General features: G+C 41.5%; 1 pseudogene; it reads right to left on the minus strand.

The window, feature by feature from the left end:
• Window positions 1–316: 316 nt before the first annotated feature.
• LOC139794881 (uncharacterized) overlaps window positions 317–13,901 on the minus strand; it is a 46,041-nt pseudogene continuing 32,456 nt past the window's right edge.

Raw genomic sequence — 13,901 nt, forward strand, 5'->3', positions numbered from 1 at the left:
TACAGATGATACACCCTTCATCAGGTCCAAGCATTAGCTTTGGAGGACATGCTATAGGCCAGCTACTCAGGTATTGCTCCCCATCTCCTGGACATTAGGCTTTTGGATAACTTTTCACTTTGTTGTTCTTGCAGTGGAATAATCATAGGATATCTTGAGCTGGAAGGGACCCATAAGGATCATCAAGTCCAACTCCTTGTTCCTTGCAAGTGCATAACTGTACATAACTTGGCATAACTGTAAAATATTTCCACTTGCTTTTATTGTCATCATTTTTTAATTATAAGAATAAATAGGAACAGTCAAATTCTGTGTTAAGAAACTGCAGAGCAAATAGATATGAAAGCTATTGAACAATACATCTGCTGAATCTCCTACAACAGAAGGCTTTGAATTTCAGTTTTTGGCACTGGATTCCAACATGTCTTTTGCTTCATTTATTTTTGTTATTAAGTAAGGTGATCCACTTCTATCAGGATGATCCAAAATCATTATTCTTCTATGGGCTGTTCTGATTTTAGCCTTTTCAGCAGATGGACTTACACCTAAAATAAGATCAGCATCTCTCCTACTCATTTTCTGTTCAAATCCTCCTTTATATTATGATGAAAGATCAGAAGTTGAAATCCACTTTGCTGTCTCTCTAATTGCCTGCTTCAATGGTTTCCAAAGGTGAAAAGCAGGGCGGCCTGCAAATACAACAGCTGTAACACAAGTCCAATTGTTATCACAGTTCTGGCCAGCCCAGGTTCCAGCTTGGCCCAGACCTTGTTGGTGCCCATAAGGACCATGGTGTCCCCAGTGTAGTGCAGGCCCTCAGAGGAGGCCACAGCTCCCTTCATGATGGAGGTGAGGAGGGTCAAGGCACTACAGGGTGGCTGAGGGACAAACCAGTTGGAAGGTTGGACTCTGAGCCTCCTCCCCTTATCACTCATCCAAGATGACTTCAATCAAGGCCATCTCCTGGAAGTCATACACCTGCCCATGGCCTTTGTAGGACATGAACCTCATAGAGTTTCCTATGCTTGCCAGCTGGCAAGGAAGAGATTGTTTCTCCACTGAAGGAAAACAAGAAGTACTGTGCTTCCCCCAGTGCACATGGATCCTTTTTCTGCTGTGTTGCATTTCATCTCCCTGGGCAGATGAGAAAAGGCAGCAACTTCAGGGGCTTTGTCAAATGGCCAGTTCATTCATTCAGCTGACCAAAATACAAAAATTTCCTGGTCATTACTGGGATGAGCAAAACCAAGATCTCATATCAAATTATTTTGATCTCTATGTATAGGAATAAAAGCTATGTGATACACTGTTAAGTGAAGGAGAATATTTATCGTGCCCTAACTGTAAATGTCCCGTTGGTTTTGTATCACTGTACACCTCATTATTGAAGCAAATGAGGCTCGGGTGACATTAGCTGCCACATTCCAGCTTCTTTTTGAATTGCCTCCACCTGCTGTTTTGCCCTCCTTGGGCCCCAGGCCCATCACATCACATCACATCACATGTGATGAATCCTTGTCGTACCAGAGAAAGATCATTGTTGAACAGCTTCTGTCACACATACAAATTTCTCAGGATTTACGTAATTCTAACTCAACAGGTACTAGAGCTGGGATGCAAGAAATCTGCTCTACCCAAGATTCCTTATGTGGCAACCAAAACAAAGTAAATAAATAAAAGAGGAAGAAAAGATAAACTCAGTTTTGTCAGAATCCAAAATAACATAAAAAAGGCTTCTTGAATGATTCCACTCACAAGTGGAAGAGCCATGATCTCCCCCTCCTCCACCTTTTACCCATAACTGTTGAACACTCTTCCTGTCAAGAGATCTCAGGAAGGAGTTTTCAGTCCTTTGAAAACAATCAATGCTCACAAGCACTGACCCACTGAGTGTTACACATTGGCACCACAAACCAGCCTGTATTTGAGGTCACCTCTCTCCGCTGCAGAGCAGGATGCCACCTTCTTGAAGTTGGTCTACAGAGCACACAGGGGGCACAACGATGGCAATTTATATCAATCATACAGCAACGACTCCATAGCCAAAATTATTTGTTTTCCAAGATTTAAGTCTTTGAAGGTGAGACATCACTTTTAGAGGACAGCTATTAATAAATAAATAAATAAATAAATCACAAAAACAAAACAAAAAACCAACCAAAAAAAAAACCCCAAACTTTATAATAATCTCACTGTGCTTCACAAATATCATCCTACAACTGCCTCATCTACAATACATTTCTGTTTCTCCTTTACTTCTCTGGTTATTGTTCTACTACCGTGTCTGTCATTTCCTCTTGCCACAACTGCTGCTGTAATCTTGCTGTAAAGTCTCATTCATTAACTTCAACATTAACTTCAACAAATAACATGTTATTTCTCTTAACATGCTCAAAGGCCTGTCTTTGGTCGCTTTCTTTTCTGCTTAAATCCATCATTAGAAATTATTGCAGTGTCCGGATATTGCCTCGTCTCATTTCTTTCTTCATTATTCTGTTTTACTTCACAATGCAGTTTTTCTGTTCCTTTTATTTATTTATTATAGTGATTAATTGTTTTGGTTTTCTGGCAAAACAGATGTCTAAGATTCATAGAAATGCCAAGCTGGAGGGAACTTTTGGTGGTCTCAACTCCAGTCACACAATGAGAGAAACTAGACCACCAGCACTAGACCAGGCCACCCAAAACTTTGTCCAGTCATGCTGTGAAACTCCCCCCAGAAGCATTCCACATCCCTCCTCACCTCCTAGCCCCATCCCCACAGCCATCTCCAGAAGCTGCAGCAGGCTGGGCTGAAAGCAAGAGCTGGGCTGCTCTGAGGTTCACCACTGGTGCTCAGGGTTCTGTCCCACCATCAGATCTGTCCCAGGAACAGACACAAGAGGTACCAGTTACCCTGTCCATCTTGTATGCAGAGTGCAGGTGTCATGGCATCTGAGAAAGTACACAGTGGCCCCCAAGGGACAACATGGTCCAAGACACAACTGGAAACCACTACAAGAAAGGGCTTAGAGTTTCCCACAACATCTGACTCTGCTATCTGTGATCCAAAGGAGTGCCAGTTCATTCCCATGGTAACTACCTCTAGGGAAAACATATTCCTCAGCAGGAATGTGACTGGTACAAACAGGGTCGTCACTAGTGAACAGGGACTTTCGTGGCCATTCACCTTACTGTTTTGACCTCAACTGATCACAGGTCCACCAGGAGCAAAAGGAAAGAAAAAGGGAAGACTGAAAAGATATCCACCCAAGTATCTTCTGGACCCAAGAAAGCATCCCGAATTACTGCACTCCCTTAGAAGAAAAAAGGACATGAGTGGAGGCAGGCAAGCCAAAGTCTGCAGTGGGACAGGATTAAGGAAGGGCCCCAAGAACCAAGGGTAGCGTATTTTTTCATTTAGCCAGAGAAGAAAAACAATTCTCCATGTATATCGGGAGAAGGTAAGAAAGACTTTTATGCTTTTTTATACTTTCATACTTTTTTTTATATACTTTTATACTTTTACGCAGACTGGTGATCCACAGAATACACCACCAAGGCCAACAGAAACACTCCATGGGCCACTGGCCCAAGACCACTCTACAGCCTACAGGAGAATTAATGTGAGGGTCTGAGACAAAAACAGCAATGATCATCAGTGAAAGAATTGCTAGGGAAGTCTAACAGTGTTACACTTAATGTCAGTATGTTTTTGCAGAATGCTCTGCAAGACATTAGCTTTGTTCAGGCAAGTAAGCTGTAATAACAGGATAACAACTGTATAAAACATGTGAAAGACAGCAAAAGCATTTCAATAAAAGCAAATCAAGTAACACATTGGATAATAACAGACAAGAAAATTATTACCTATGAAAATTATTACCTATGAGAAAAAATAAGAAAGGTTCTGCAGGGATTGTATACACGATCCTAGAATTAATTTGGTACAAACAATGAACAGTCATTACAATGTACAAACAATGTACAGTCATTAATCATACACATTAAAGCATCATATTTTAAGTGAGTCAGTTGCAGCCACAATCTCAGGTTTACCTTGACCCTTAAACTGTAGATTGCACAGATCAATCTTATGAGGCATCCAGAGGGTAAAGTGTCTGATTCCAGTTTTATACATGTTTTGTTCAGGGTTGACCAGACAAGTCAAAGTCACCAATATCTACAGTAAATTTAATATTGCTTTTGTACAGCAAGTGTATATTTCTAGTGAGTTTATGGATAGAGCTGTAGAAATAACAGAGTTCTCTAGTTTATGAAAGACGTCATAAAATAGAATCTCAGCTCCAGCTATAAAAAAATCTAACTGCACTCTAAAGACATTTGAAGTCAAAGTGAACCACATTTAAGATCAAACAAAAAAGTTTTCATTACAGAAATTTTAAAATATTTTAATTCCTAAGTCACAATGAAAAATTTTGCAAAACAAGACAATTCCAACCCAAATATTTTCTTTTCAACCTCTAAAGGACTTTTTATCCTGAACCTTTACAGGAGTTTTTCTGAAACAGAATACCAATAAACTTAGAAAATGCACATATCTACTGTCTTTACCCTCTCCTCTCCAAGAAACATCCTTAAGGCTTTGCCTACCATGACAGCTGAGTGCCTCTACACATGATGCTCAGCATCCCCCCCCTTTTACAGGAAGAGGAAATGAAAAAAGAGGCCCAGTTTTATGGAAGTAATTTGTCCAAGATCAGCCAGCAAAAGCAAACCAGACCTAGCCCTAGCACCTAGCCTAGCCCTACCTGAAAGGATGTTGTAGGGAGGTGGGTGCTGGCCTCTGATCTCAAGTGAATAATAATAAAAGAAATGAATAGAGGAAATGGCCTGAATTTGCATCAGGGGATATTTAGACTAGATATTAGGAAAAATTTCTTTACTGAGTGAGCAGTCGGGCATTGGAACAGACTTCCCAGGGAAGTGGTGGAATCATCATCCCTGTAAATATTTAGAAAGCATGTAGATGAGGCACTTCAGGACATGATCTAATGGGTACCATGATAAAGATATTGATAATTATATTTTTAAAATATTAAAACAAAAATATAATTCAAGAGAGATGTTTACAGTTGGATGTGGTGATCCTACAGGTCTTTTCCAACAATGACAGTTCTGTGATTCTGATATTAAGAAGCATTAGCCTTTACTGATCAAAAGTTCCTTGCAGTATGCAAGAACTTTACAAAAGTCTTTTATTTTTTTATTTGATAGCCTTCATGTCAGATGTGCCAGTGGAGGCCAGGAAGATGGGAGGGGGGTCTAATACTGGACATCTTTCAGCTTAAGGACTTCCAGGTAATTCTACAACCAAAGTAAGTCTAGAAAATTAGGCGAAGTTTAGATTTGTGTACCTAAATTTATGGCTATTTATTTTCTAGAGCCCTCACACAGGCAGGTAGAGCAGGCTCCAAACTCTTGACAAACATCACAGAAAAGGTTGGAGGTGTTTTGGAGCACCTTAACCACATCTATGGAAGTCAGAAGGAATAAAGACTTGACAATGTGAAACCAAAGATCTTACTGCAATTATTGTCCCATTTGAGGACAGGCTGGGACTATGGGCATCAGGGCAGAAATAACAGCATAATGTTAATTATTTTTATGATTGCTTTAATCTCAGCACTTTGGTTACTTTTTCCAACATAACTATTTAAAAATAAGTAGGAAATTAAGTGAACTGAAATCATGATTGAATCTGGTGTTTAAGCACTTCAGAAGGTCTGTGGTATCGCTCACATGGGATTGGTTCAGTTTCCCCTTTGTTCAGCTTCAACTTTTAGGAAAAGTTTCATTAAATGAGCTCAGATTTATGGGCAGGCCTTGCTCTCAACACTCTCAAACACAGCAAGCAGTCTTTTGTCCTGTATAACACAGCACTGGCTCTGGCAGGAGCAGGGCTGACATAAGGCACTGGTGAGCAAGCAGGGATGTTAGGTGCCAGCTGAATTTAGTAAAATAGTCATGGAACAGGAAAAAACCATGATGCAAACAGCTGAACTAATTTTTTTTATTTGAGTCCATTTTCAGACTCCTTAAAAAAAATATTCCCTGCTCATTTAATTACAAATCTGCCAAGTTTGGTTCAAAGTCACTCAAGTCTGTCACTGAGGGAGAAGGTATGATCTGCCATATGTATCAGAGAAGATCCATGAAGTAATTTCATTCTCTTGCCAGATGAAACCTATTATTTTTTCATATAATGAAAAAATAAGGATGTAGGTGGCAATCCCCAAGATGAACACAAAAATGAAAAAAGTTCTGGTGGAGTGCTAATCGTGTTTTGAAAAAGCAAATGCATTTCCATCATGGTGACTATTTCTTTGTATAGAAAGTAAATTTTTTTCATCTGCAGCATCCACATAACATTTGCCAGCAACAGCATAAGCCAGAATTCATATGCAAATGTATCCCATTTCTGATGCTAACATTTCATGACAAGTTGCGTTACCCAAGAAATTCAGCTGCCAAAAAGGGTAAGCAGCCACACACAACATACCTTTTGCTTCCTGTATAGTTCCACTACTCTTTGTTACACTTCCAGATCATCTAAATCACAGTCTTGCCCAGCAGTCTTTCAGGACCCTTGGCATTGGAATTGAGCACTCACAGATACTCCCATTGCTCTCTACTCCTTTATGCATAATGGATCCCCTCACTGCAGGCTCTCTGCTGAGGCGCAGTTGTTTTCTCAATTTGAAAAGAATTTCAGAAACCATTTCAGGTTTTTTGCAGAATTCTCCATCCAAGTGTTGTTATTTATTTGCCTTGTCACCTCCCACCAGAGGCCAGCCATCAGTAAGGGCCCTACTATAAATACACTGATGAAACTTACATGGTCCCCACTACAACTTTTCCCCAGAGCAAATAAACAACATGAATCTTCCACCTGCACTGAGACTTTCACTGAGTGAGGGGTTATTTATCCAGCACGGGCTTAGTGGGCCCTTGGTGGGCTCCCTTTCCTGCTGAGATATCACTACCACATGGTAAAGCAGCCATTATCTGTACTTCACTAAAGGGCTACTTGTTCCTTGGAGGGCTGAGGTGGCTCTGATGGACTCCAAAAACCCACAGGGCACAACCCAGAGTAGCCCCTTGTGAAACAGCAGAAATACCACTATTTCACTAGGCTGCACCCAGCCTGTTACCACAAGGCTTGGTGGTAACTGTAGACCCATATATATAATCATAGAATTGGCTGGGTTGGAAGGGACCTCAGAGATCATCAAGCCCAACCCTTGATCCACTATTGCTGCAGTTACCAGACCATGGCACTGAGTGCCACATCCAGTCTCTTTTTAAATATCTCCACGGACGGGGAATCCACTACTTCCCAGGGCAGCCCATTCCAATGCTTGATCACCCTCTCAGTAAAGAAATTCTTTCTAATGTCCAACCTAAACCTCCCCCAGCACAACTTGAGACCATGCCCTCTTGTCTTGCTGAGGGTTGCCTGGGAAAAGAGACCAACCCCCACCTGGCTACAACCTCCTTTCAGGGAGTTGTAGAGAGTGATGAGGTCTCCTCTGAGCCTCCTCTTCTCCAGGCTGAACAGCCCCAGCTCCCTCAGCCTCTCCTCATAGGATCTGTGCTCGAGTCCCTCACCAACCTGGTTGCCCTCCTTTGGACCTGCTCCAGGACCTCGATATCCTTCCTAAACCGAGGGTCCCAGAACTGGACACAGAGTACTTGAGGTATTGAGAAATATGGAGCCATTCTGGAATTTGTGTGCTGCTGCACAGAAATCCCATGGACAAATGATCTCAGGGCTTGTGTACATGCACCAGTGTGCTCAAGCCCACATGAGAGGGGAAGACCGTGACAGCTGGGAGAGGAGCCCCATCCTCAGCAGCAGGCCTCAGTTCCACAGCAATAGGCATATAACTCATTTGCTTTCCACTCCAACACTGACTGAGACAAGACAGCTGGTAGAACAAAGACCTTGTGATCACATTATAGCACAGACCAGGTTTTGATGTTCTCTGGGGTTAAAAAAACCCATCAGGGAGAGTCAAGAAGGATTCAAATGGACCACAGCATCCCCACAACAGGAACTCAACACAGTCACTGAAGAGGCACAGCCCAGGCTGTCATCATCTTACTGCCAGCTGCCCACCCAGGACAGAGCTGTGCCACAATACCTTCTCCACCCTAAATCCAAATCTGATTCAGTTCTTAAAAAAAACACAAAACACCAGAGAACAACACAAGAAGCCAGTGCTACCAGGCAAAATTCCTCTGTTCCCTCTCAGACCTGCAGCTACACCTCCAGCTCAGCATAAACTGTCTTCAAAGCCACCAACCACTGTCCACAGGCAGGGACCTTGGGTGGCACCTCAGTGCCAGGAACATAGAACAGGTTGCTCTTCAGATTGTCTCAGCAAAAACAGCAGTGATGTCCATGCAGGTATTGGGGAGAGCAGAGTGATACAAATCCTGGTTTGGTGTTCATACATGGTCCCCTTCCCTCTGGCAGATGGATTTGAACCCTGGCTTCGAACCTGTGCCTTCAGGTGCTCTGGAAGGTGAAAGCACACAGAGCATCATCAGGGAGCAGGAAAAGCCAGAGCATGGTTAGCATGGGTGCAGCAACTGTGGCAGTAGAGTCCCAACAAGATGTGCTACATATATATGTGGGGATACATGAATGCAGGCAATCACCCAGATTTAAGAAAAAGTTTTACAGGGCCAGAAAGAGACATCTGACATCATCAGTGTTGTTTTGGCACTGTGGTTTGGGTGGTTTTTGTTTGTTTGTTTGTTTGTTTTTTTCCTGCTCCAAATGGGAAAGTGCTCCTAGAGGAAAGAAGTTTCAGAAGAGATTAAAAAGATTTTGACAACCCAACCTATTTTCTTCCAGTTCTTGGACACTTACTAGTTTACTAACATTTTCCTTACCCTTGAGAATTTGCACAGCCAAGGCATAAAGCCAACACAAATATTCCATCTGACTCTTCCAACTGAAATACGTAACCAAAAAGAGAAACTTTTGGAGGGGTAAGCTTAGCTCATCTGCAATAGTAGCTTTTATTCACGGTAGGCCTGAGCCATGTTTCCTTGATGTCTCCTCTCTCCTCTCAGGTCATGGGAGCCAGAGCTCCACACAGACACCCAGAATTTCTGTAGATGGTCTATTTTAGAAGGTGAAGGCCCTCATAGGTACAACTCTCCCTCGCCTGAGATAAGTGAACAAATGGAAGCCTTACTGACTTGATTGCCCTTATACTTGTGCCTGTCCTTTGCTGACTGACGTCAAAGGTGCCACACATTTATGTCACTGTAAATAGCAAGAGACAAGATTCAGTCCCTGTTCTGCCAAATGCAGGTCACTTCCATCCCATGGCCAAAAGTACTCTCAGGCTAACACACAATTTGGTCCATTGATTTTAATATACAGGCATTTCCTCTCTCTCACTGTGTGAACATTTTGTTTACAGTTTCAGTAAGCCACTGCGGAAAATGCTGTTATAAATCAAGATAAATAAAAGCTTGTCCTGTTTGCCTCCAGTGTCAGACATTGCTAGTGTAGGATGTAGGACAATTGGGGACACAAAAAAAAAAAAAAAAAAAAAAAAAAAAAAAAAAAAGTAAAAGTAAGCTTTCTCTGTTAATTCCTTAGTGTTTTAGGTAGGTCTGGACTATAAATCTGTTGAATATTTCAACCGTCACTCAACAGGAGTCTAATTTAGTGGATGCATTTGACTCTTTTATCCAATTAATTTACAGTAGCCATTCAGTATTCCTTTAAAGTGGCCATGACTCACACACTAAATCTCTCGGCGGGGAAGCAAGTCTTGTTCCTTTGCTTTATTTGTATTTTACTTTAAGCCAAAGAGTAAAGAGATAATCTAGATCAAATGTATATTCCAGGGTTGGCTTGGCTCTGTTGCAAAGGGTAAGCACAGAGCTTCTCTTCCATTAGCAGAAGAGGCAAAGATGAAACTCCTCTGTGATTTGCCTATAGCATTTGAGGAGACAGCAGAGGATACGGTAGTGCTTGCTGTAGCAAAATGAGTCACCTGTTGCCTGCAGGAGCTCATGCCAAGAATGGGCAGATCTGAGCTCAAAGGAGAGCTTTCCAGGGGACTACAGCCAACAGCTGTTTCCCTTCAGCCTGATTGTGCAGAGTATCTAGCTTCAAGTTTAAGCATGAAAAGAAAAACTGGTACAAGATGACAAAAGAAGTATCAAGGCCAAATGTCCCAATATAATGGAAACATTTTCTGCTCACAGACAATTCCTGGCTTAGTGTGGTGATCCTGCCACAGTCTTGGGATAGCAGGCAATAGGCAGAGGATCCTAGAAAGTTCCTGCTCCTTCCTGAAGAGCTCAGAGGACCTGTCTCCTTAACATATGATCAGTGTGATCCAGAAGTTCAAGCAGATAGTTTTTCAAGCAGTGCTAAAGTCCAGGTATAGTTTGGGGAAGGCAACTTCCAAAGCAACAAGTGAAGAGACAGAAGTGAAGATGAGGCTGAGGATACGTTTGCTCAGCATCCTGCTCCATCACAGAATACCTCTAGGAATATGGCTTACTGATGACCTCCTGAAGGTATTATGGATTCCCTGAAAAGCCCACCTCACTCTGGCGGGAGCCAGGTGCTCTACATTTTCATTTGGAGTTTGGTCTGTTCCACTTTTCTGTGAAATGAGGATAATTACTGTGAAGACAGCTGAGGGTTGCAGACAGACCTCCTCCCTGTTAAGGTCTGTGCATTATCTCAGGGGTGAACTATCTTCCTTGCACAGCTCTGCAGCTCTCCTACCACTCATGACAAACTTAACAACCAGAGCCTACCCTGTGGTCCCTATATGGCAAGGCACTGCAGAGAAGCAACACTTGAAAACATTTGCCTCACCACTTTGCAATCATGAGCTAGTTTTAAGCAGGATCTTTAAAGAAAAACATAATCTTTTCCACTGCAAATATCACTGGGAACTTTTAGCTGATTAGTGTAGGAACCAAGAGCAACCCTGCCTGCCTAGTAGATGTGACACTTGTGCAGATTCTGCAGAGATTACAGCAAATGAGTGGCCAGCCTAGCAGCTTGCTTTTGCTCCTTCATCCTTCCCTTTCCAGAGATGCATCCGACTGTCACAGCTATGATGGTTTTTCACTTCTCTGTGAAGTGGGATGTATCTCATTTTTAGAAGTATGCCTCTCACAGACCAGGTAATTCCCAGCATGGACAGAAGAAAGTGACTATAAAACATTCATTTCTGTGTTAAGACTGAAAACAATTTACCAAGCCTCAATTCTTAAAAAAAGAAGTTACCATTGAATCAAGAGAAAGGCATCTTTTTAATAGACTTCAAAACAAGAAAGGATCACTGTTCTGATCAATTCTGACTCCTAGTAAAACACAGGTCAATGATTTCATCTGGGGAAGCCAGTATCCTGTCCATGCATGCAAACTGAGCCTTCCAGTTTGTACTGGCTAGAGCTTTCTAGTGCACTATCAAGAAACACTGTTTCATTGGAAGTGAAATATGTCAGCTCCAATTACCATTTCATTTTGAAAAAAAAAAAACTGGACTACAAATTTCCAGGACAAGAAAAATGTAACGTTTTGGTTTTCCTTTCTGTAAGGGCTTTTCCTATAACTTCTTGGAGGAACAAGTATACAAACACATCCAAAGGAAAATGTTTTGGTGAGTAGTAAGCTTTCACACAAAAATTAAACAAATATATTTATTATTCTCTTTGGACAAAATGGAGAATCTCATTCCCACAGTGTCATCAACAACATATCCCACAGACAGTAAGGGGAAGGCAAATGGAGTCAGCAGATACACAGCGATACTACTTATTTTTAAGTGGTAACTCCGTGTTTACACTCACATGAGTAAAGGCAGTAAGGACAAAAGGTAGTTGTGAGTCCCTCAAAATCTCTCAGAAATAAGCCCTTTGGCTAAAACTAGTGTGTGATGTTCAGCCAGAAAAATATTTTTTCCTGCCTGTATTCATAATGGTGACATGATGGCAAAAAATATGTTTCTCAAGACACAAAAAGAACCACTTAATCATTGAAAAATCTAACAATTTTTCACAGCCTATGTCACAAAGGCCTGCTTACAAACACCAAAGGATCTAATTAGTGAAACACTTAATTCAAGGTGCTTTGACACAGTCCTGTGCCTCTTCCTTATAAAATAAATTTCAAATTACAATGTAGCTGACTAAATAAACCTACATTTGCTACCCTTGCTTTTGACTGTCTAGGAGACTAGAAAGGAAGCTTCACAGTGCAGTGAATTTTACAGGTATTTGTTTCATCATATACCTACCAAAGCTACTTTTACTTTTTCCATTTTCACATTTCCCTTCCACATGCTTTATATCTCTAAAATTTTCTCCACAGGAACTACAAAGAATTTGAATTTTAAATGTTTTGCAGATTACTGTATTTGTGATGATGGTCTTCTCTAGACTCAAATTAAAAAAACGTACAAAAAACCAAAAAAAAACCACCATAAAAAAAAACCAAAACCAGAAAAACCCACCAAAAACCAAACAAGCTCAGACTACATAGGAGAAAGGGGGGGGGGGGGGGGGAAATACTGCATTTTGACCTGGATTACCATTTTGAAACAAGCACTGTGCATTGGGTTGTGTTTTCAAAAATTTTCAGCTGTATATCATTTATATCTTCCCATTTTACTCACTTTCACCCATAGTGACTCTATCCCTGCAAGAATTTCACACTGCTTTCCTTCCTGAAGACAGTTACTTTCTGGAATGCTTAGTTCAAAAAGCTCAGCTCTGAGACACACACAACACCCTGGGCCAATTGCTGCTGATGGTCCCAAAGACAAAACCCAGGATTCTCCTATCACTACATGCTCTTGGAAAAAATCCCTCCCCAGCTTCCTTGTAGGCCTCTTTCAGGTACTGCAAGGCTGCCATAAGTTTTCCCCAGAGCTTTCTCTTCTCCAGGATGAACAATCCCAACTCTCTCAGTCTGTCCTCGCAGAAGAGGTTCTCCAGCCCTCTGATCATTTTTGTGGCCTTCATCTGGACTTGCTTCAGGAGCTCCATGTCTGTGTCTTCTTGTGTTGGAGGCTCCAGAACTGGACAGGGTACCCCAGGTGATGTAGTGACCTGACACACTACCCTACACAAACCAAAGGAGAACCAGTACCATAGTCACTATGTCACAGGCACATCCTGGAGGTCAGAGTGTACCACCCTACGGAAATAAGCAGTGCACTGGATGCATTTTAGATACCCAGAAAGTTTCAAGCATGGGAGACAGTATGGTCTAGAGACATAATAAAAGCCCAAAGCTTCTTTGTCCAAAAGAGTAGGTATCTGTCTGACAGTTATCTGTCTGATATCTGAGTAGGTATCTGTCTGTTACTCATTGACAGAGTATCTGAGCACGTTCCAGTTTAAATCAGTGTAACAGAAAACTCCGCTGATGGTATCTTTTTGAAACTCCCTACTTAACAGCTGAACGAATGTGTACACTGCCTCTATAAAAATATTTTTTTATCTCCACTGAAGGCAGGCCACTATCCTTTGCTGATGTTGACAAGGACATTAAGGTTCAGTTTAAAATCCATGCTTGTATTATCCAAAGTAGCAATGATATAACATCAATTAATTTTACAGTAAAGGGAATGAGCCACGGAGGGCCTAGAAATGCACAACATGCTGGTTTAAAATACTTGTTTCTTTTGCCACATTTGCAGCTGCCAGAGACACACTTAAATTCATCTTGATGTTGCAAGCAAGTAAAGCAGAAACTCCTTACAAATAATTATGACAGCAATACGAAAGAGCAAAAACAAACTACCTGAGAAGAAGGCAGTATTGCACTATCTGAATTCATCAGTAACTGATGAAAACCACTCTAAGTTACCTATTCACAAATATTTAAGAAAGGAAGGAAC

This window comes from Heliangelus exortis, chromosome 3, assembly GCF_036169615.1.
Source record: "Heliangelus exortis chromosome 3, bHelExo1.hap1, whole genome shotgun sequence".
NCBI classification, from domain to species: Eukaryota; Metazoa; Chordata; class Aves; order Apodiformes; family Trochilidae; genus Heliangelus; species Heliangelus exortis.